The sequence below is a fragment of the Hyperolius riggenbachi genome, chromosome 5 (genome assembly GCF_040937935.1).
Source record: "Hyperolius riggenbachi isolate aHypRig1 chromosome 5, aHypRig1.pri, whole genome shotgun sequence".
Classification (NCBI taxonomy): Eukaryota; Metazoa; Chordata; class Amphibia; order Anura; family Hyperoliidae; genus Hyperolius; species Hyperolius riggenbachi.
The window spans coordinates 380,386,146-380,392,145 of record NC_090650.1 but is presented as its reverse complement, the minus strand read 5'-3'; the positions used below and the strand labels follow the sequence as shown (position 1 = coordinate 380,392,145).

Sequence of the window (6,000 nt, the reverse complement as noted above, 5' to 3'; positions counted from 1 at the left end):
ATGTCGAATTACCAGGAGCCATAGCGGAGGATCCAGGCAGCAGAGGAGGATGGCAAGCGACCGATCAGGCAGAAGGGGCTGGAGGAAGCCCCAGATATGTATGAAACTTTTAATTTGCTTCATCTTACGTTCACTTTAACCATTTCAGGACCATAAGCTTACAACCCCCTAGTGACCAGGCTATTTTTGCAATTCAGGCCACTGCAGCTTTAAGGGCTCGCTTTAGGAACGTACAACTCAGCACACAAGTGATTCTCCCCCCTCCCCCTTTTCTGCCCACCAACATAGATTTCTGTTGGTGGGCTCTGATTTTGCTGCCCTATTTATTTTTTCATTTATTTGTGAATTTTTTTAATACCTTTGTAATCACCGGCTGTCATATGACAGCTGACTGCTCATGTTCCTCTGTAGGGGACAGCCGAGTGACACGGCTGTCCCCAGTACAGTGATGCCGTAGATCGCAGCGCTGTACATTGTAAATAGACAGTGGTTTCGCCGTCTAACAGTCTCCAATTGGCAATCACGCGCATAATATCCTGCAAAACCCCGCCGCAGGACTTTGCGCCTTTTGGCGTTAGGCGGTCCTGGGTCTGCCACCCTCCTGACGCCAATTGGCATTAGGCATTCGTTAAAGGGAAGTTCCGAGCAAAATAATAAAAGATCTACTTACTCGGGGCTTCCTCCAGCCATCCTGTGTCCTTGCCGCAGCTCCGCTCTCAGCCAGAAGATGCTGACCTCACCAGGTCAGCATCTTCTGCGCCTGTGCGAGCGCGCGGTTTGTGATCGCGCTCACGTGGTCTGGAGTGTTCTGCGCAGGTGCAGATCTTCTTCGCAAAACACTCCAGGCCTTGTGAGCGAGTTCACAAGCAGCACGGCCATGCACATGAGCAGTACATGCCAATAGAGGGGACCTGGGCCACCTGTGGGAAGCCGAGCTGCGGCAAGAGTCGTATTGGCTGCCAGGGGCTGGAGGAAGCCCTGGGTGTTTTTTTTTTCCTCCTCACATCTGTCATTTAAGCAGTTTGAAATAAGACTGGACAAATACACTCCCTACCAATTTTGATCAGTCCAATTCCAAGTTGCATACAATTTGCATGCAAGCTTGAATTATGATAATTTTACTGACTGACCATTTCTTCCTCTGTACTAGACTATTATCTGGAATCACAGGTTTTCCCCCTAGAGTAGGCTTTGTAACAATTGCCTGCAGCACTGAAGTAGTTAACCAATGGCCGGGCACACCATGCTAAGCCAATGCAAACAATATCAGACAGGAGCCCTTCCAAGTCTTGCAGTGAAATCTGATCCCCTCCTCGGAATACACATAGGCAACCACATTGTGCAACGTGTCATTGTAGCTCAGCCTTCCCCTGTGTGCTGTGATCGCAGCGGACAGACACAGTGAACGTCAGCAGCAGGAAGAGGCTCGGAGACGGCAGAGAGGCTCTCCCCCCGCCCTGTGCACGATCACAAGCTGCCGGAGGAGGAGCAGAAGGGGGCGCACGCTGGAATCTAGGTAGGCAGCTGCAGCAGCCAGCGATAGGCCTGTGCTGACTGCTGACATGATAGCAGCAGCAGCAGGATGTGATGTGTTCCAGGCAGCAGCACACGTGTCTCTGTGCAGGGATACCTGCTGCAGCAATGCGTTCAGTATATACAGCAGCCACGCTCCTATTGCATGGAGGAGGAAGAAGGGGGGTGGACAATGTGCAGTGCTGGAGGGAAACAGGGATTCCTTCCTCCTGCTGGGCAGCACCGCCCTTCCTCATTCCAGCACGACACCAGATCTACCTGTCACTGTGCTGCAGGCAGCCCTATGAGCTCCAGTATGTGTCTCAGCATCCCAGCTATGTATGACAGTCAGCTGACCTCAGGAGTACCTGTTATTGCAAGCAGTGCTGTGTGCTCCAATTTGTGTCTCAGCATTCCAGCTATGTATATCAGCTGACCTCAGGAGTACCTGTCACTGTGCTGCAGGCAGCCCTGTGTGCTCCTCTATGTGTCTCAGCTGACTTCATGTGTATCTGGCACTGCAAGCAGTGGTGTTTGATCCATTATGTGTCTCAGCATCCTAGCTAAATGTACGGATAGTCAGCTGACCTCAGGAGTACCTGACATTGCAAGCAGTCCTCTGTGCTCCAGCCTCCACCAGCTAAATGTATGGAAAGTCAGCTGACCTCAGGGGTACCTGGCACTGTTCTGCAGGCAGTCCTGTATGCTCTGGTATGTGTCTCAGCAATGCATCCCAACTAAATGTATGGAAAGTCAGCTGACCTCCAGAGTACCTGTCAGCAAACAAATGATTCCATGCTAGATCTACACAGTTTTTAATACTGTTATCAACAGTATTATTTTAAAAATCTTTAATTTTTTAGGCCCCTGGGTTCTATGGGAGGCTGAAGGACTGCATGTCAGTTGCCCCCGTGAATTGGTCAGGCGCTTGGCAGCGAATGGCATGGATGTTGGAAAGGTTTGCCCCTGTGACAGTCTATGTGATTGTAGCCACTGGATAACACCACCGCATGTTACGTGATGTCACCAAATGCTGCTATTCAGCTGAAAGGCACTCATAGTCAGGTGACTGAACTGCCCAACAAGTGTGTTATACAGATAGATGTGACAAACTGACCTTCCAAATTTCCAAAATTACTCTGAAGTTAAATAAACATTTAATTCTGATATTGCATGTCTTATAATTTAGATGTAAGTGAGGGATATGTTACATTTTGTTTGTTCCCCAAAAAATTGAAAACGCTCTCCGAATAAGTCCATACTTTTATGTTGTTACTACGTAAATATTATTTTGAGATTTTTGGGGTGGATATGGTACAGAGACTAAATATGTAGGGTACAGCTGGTCATTTAAATACAAGTAACTGTATATTTGAGAAAGGTTTCCTCTTACGTACTCTTACCATATAAACTGAGATATTGCTTTTTTATTTTGAGACACTAGAAAAAGAAATATTGTTTGACTCGAGTATAAACCTAGGGTAGAAACCAAGGCTGCTACTCTTCACATCCCCATATAGCTTTTGTGGTGGTCTAGTGACCCCCCCCCCCCCCCCCCCATACATCTTTCCATACAGCTCTGGTGTCTAGTGGCCCATTGTCCCTTCCCCCCCATACAGCCGACCTGATGTGTTGTGCCCCCCCTTCCCTCCCCACATACAACCTACCTGGCTCTAGTGGTCCCATTGCCTCCTCCATAGAGCATTCCCTGGTGGTCTTGTTGCCCCTCTGCCTCCTTACTTCTACTAATAGCAGAGTAATGGTAGCCTAGGTGGTTCAAGAACAATCTCACCTGATCCAGGCCCAGATGACACTGCGCCGGTACTCTTTGTAACTTCCATTCTGCCTCTAGCGTTTGCACTCAGCGTGCCAGGAGGTAGAGCAAGCTGCAGACGCCAGAGGCCGAATGGGACAGAAGACACAGTCCTCCACAGCCATTGCTCTGCTATTAAGGAACAGAACAAGAACAAAGGTTCTGCACAATGGTGCACATGGTGCTGTGATTGGGTACCTGTGTGTCCGAAACATGTCGGCTACCTGGCTGTTTGGCTTTCACCGGTTTCAATAAAGTTAGATATATTGTGACTATAGACATTGCGCGGAACCTTCCTCCTTTTCTGGGTTCAGTCGCCTAGTTCCAGCACTGGCTTCTTGACCGAGGTAGAGCGGAATTCACCTTCTTGCTTTTCGGAATGCAGGGAGGAAGAGGGGCCACAAAACCACCAGGCAATGCTCTATGGGGGAGGGGGACAATAAGACATCAGCCAACGCTGTATGGTGAAGGGAGAAAAGTCAGGCCCGCTCGTCCCGCTGGACCCGAGTATAAACCGAGATTTAGTTTTGGGGGGCATTTTAGAAACAGAAAATCTCGGTTTGTACTAGGGAATATACAGTATTTATTCCTTTTGCTCCCACAAGGACCCCAAGATAATTCACAAGACAAGATACAGAACATTTATATTGCGCTTTTCCTCTGGTGGACTCAAAGCGCCAGAACTACAGCCACTAGAGTGCACTCTATAGGCAGTAGCAGTGTTGAGGAGTCTCGCCTATGGTCTCCTTACTGAATAGGTGCTGGCTTACCGAACAGGCACAGCGGAGATTCGAACCCCGGTCTCCTGTGTCAGAGGCAGGTAACTAAATAGAAGTTCTCAGTCTGAGAATGCCATGGGATTTTTTTCAGAGTTTACACTCTGATCATGTCACCATTGGAGAGAAGCAATCCAAAATTCTGAATTTAATTTCTCAGAAAAAAAAAAATTGTTCAGACCAAATCTTATTGCAATATTATTAAAGACTATGCAAAACATGAATATTGGACCCCTATCTCAGCTGTCTGTCTTGGGTAGAAGCTGTGCAGTTTCAATTTATATAACACTTGTTTCAGGTGGGAATTTTGAAATACTATAAACTAAAACCAGAGAGCAAAGAGGGCAAAAATGTGTTTTTTTTTTTTTATTTTTTTTTTTATCCGGCCTTGGGACCCAAAAGAATTACCAAAATAGTGGTGGGTCAATATGGAAAGCTGTGCTAAAGCAAACCTGAAGTGAAAAAACACTTATGATATAATGAATTGTATGTGTCCTACAGATCATTAATAGAACATTAGTAGCAAAGAAGAGTCTCATATTATTAATTTGTCATATGGCGTCATTCTGTAATATTTGCAGTCTAGAAACCATACTCTGTCTTTTAAAGAGAATCTGTACTCTAAAATTCTTACAATAAAAAGCATACCATTCTGTTCTCCTGGGCCCCTCTGTGCCGTTTCTGCCACTCCCTGCTGCACTCCTGGCTTGTAATTGCCAGTTTTAGGCAGTGTTTACAAACAAAAGACATGGCATGTGATAGGCTAAGAGGAGCTCAGTCTGTGACTCATACAGAGCCTGCAGGGGGCGTGGAAAGGGTGTGTATAGCTTCTATCCTATCACAAGCAGAGCAGCACATTCCAGCCTGAGTGCCTGAGAACTTAAGCCGTCAGAGGAAAGAAGATTAGATTATATAACAGAGATAATACAGCCACTGTGTAACTAGGAAAGGCTGCAGTAAGACAGACCACAACAGGTATAGGAATTTATAGGATAGAAGAAATAAGGCTGAATATTTTGTTACAGAGTCTCTTTAAGCTGTAAAACAAAGCAGAAATAATGTCCCTTCAAACTTTCCTGCAATAAAACCTCATCTCAAGCTGTTTCTCACTGTTTCTTTGCTGTTTCAGGCCTCATTCACACCTAAAAACAAAAACGCATGCGTATTGCGTTTTTGTGCGCGGTTTTTATTTCCCCTCCCAGCGCTCCACTGCGCGCTGCATTTTTTGAAAAAGCGCCTTTCTAAGTGCTTTGCCAGAGCGGTTTTGAGATTCACTCCCTGACGCAAGTCAGGAAGTGAACTCTTTGACCTGGAAAAGAATAAATGCAATTTAATCTAAAAACCACGAATCCAATCGCCGCACAAAGCGGTTTGGTGAGCGTTTAGTGCTTTTCTACCTTCCATTATAGCAAAAACGCCCCAAAAATGGTCCAGGCACCACTTTGCTGAACGCACAGCGCACAAACCACGCTGATATGAACCTTCTCACAGAGATTTATTGCACAAGTGTTTTGTGGGCGTTTTTTTTTTCTTTTTTAAATCGCCTGTGCTTGAAAAAAGGCCAAAAACACCCCTAGTGTGAACGAGCCCTGAGTGATTCAGAAAACAGGACTGTATTCAACCCAGTGGGTCAAAAAGCTCAGAGAAGGTCTTTTGCATAGATAACTAAAGAATTTTAACTCTTCCTGTACTGGAAAACAATATAAGACTCTTCTTTGCTACTAATGTTCTATTTCTTAGCTGTACTACACATACAATTCATCATATCATAAGTTTATTTTCACCTCAGGTAATTTGACATAGAGTGACCCGAAGCCAAACTTTTTATTTAGTAATTTTGGCATTTATTTCTCATAAAGAAGATTTTAGTTGGCCAGATGAAGCCCTCCTTGAGTTGAG

General features: G+C 45.8%; 1 protein-coding gene across 1 annotated transcript in view; it reads left to right on the top strand.

Moving 5' to 3' along the window:
- Window positions 1-1,337: 1,337 nt before the first annotated feature.
- TRIQK (triple QxxK/R motif containing) overlaps window positions 1,338-6,000 on the top strand; it is a 167,404-nt gene continuing 162,741 nt past the window's right edge. Inside the window, exon 1 of the mRNA XM_068237642.1 lies at window positions 1,338-1,516. The gene's annotated coding sequence lies outside the window, so the exon portion shown is untranslated. The remainder of the gene's footprint in view (window positions 1,517-6,000) is intronic.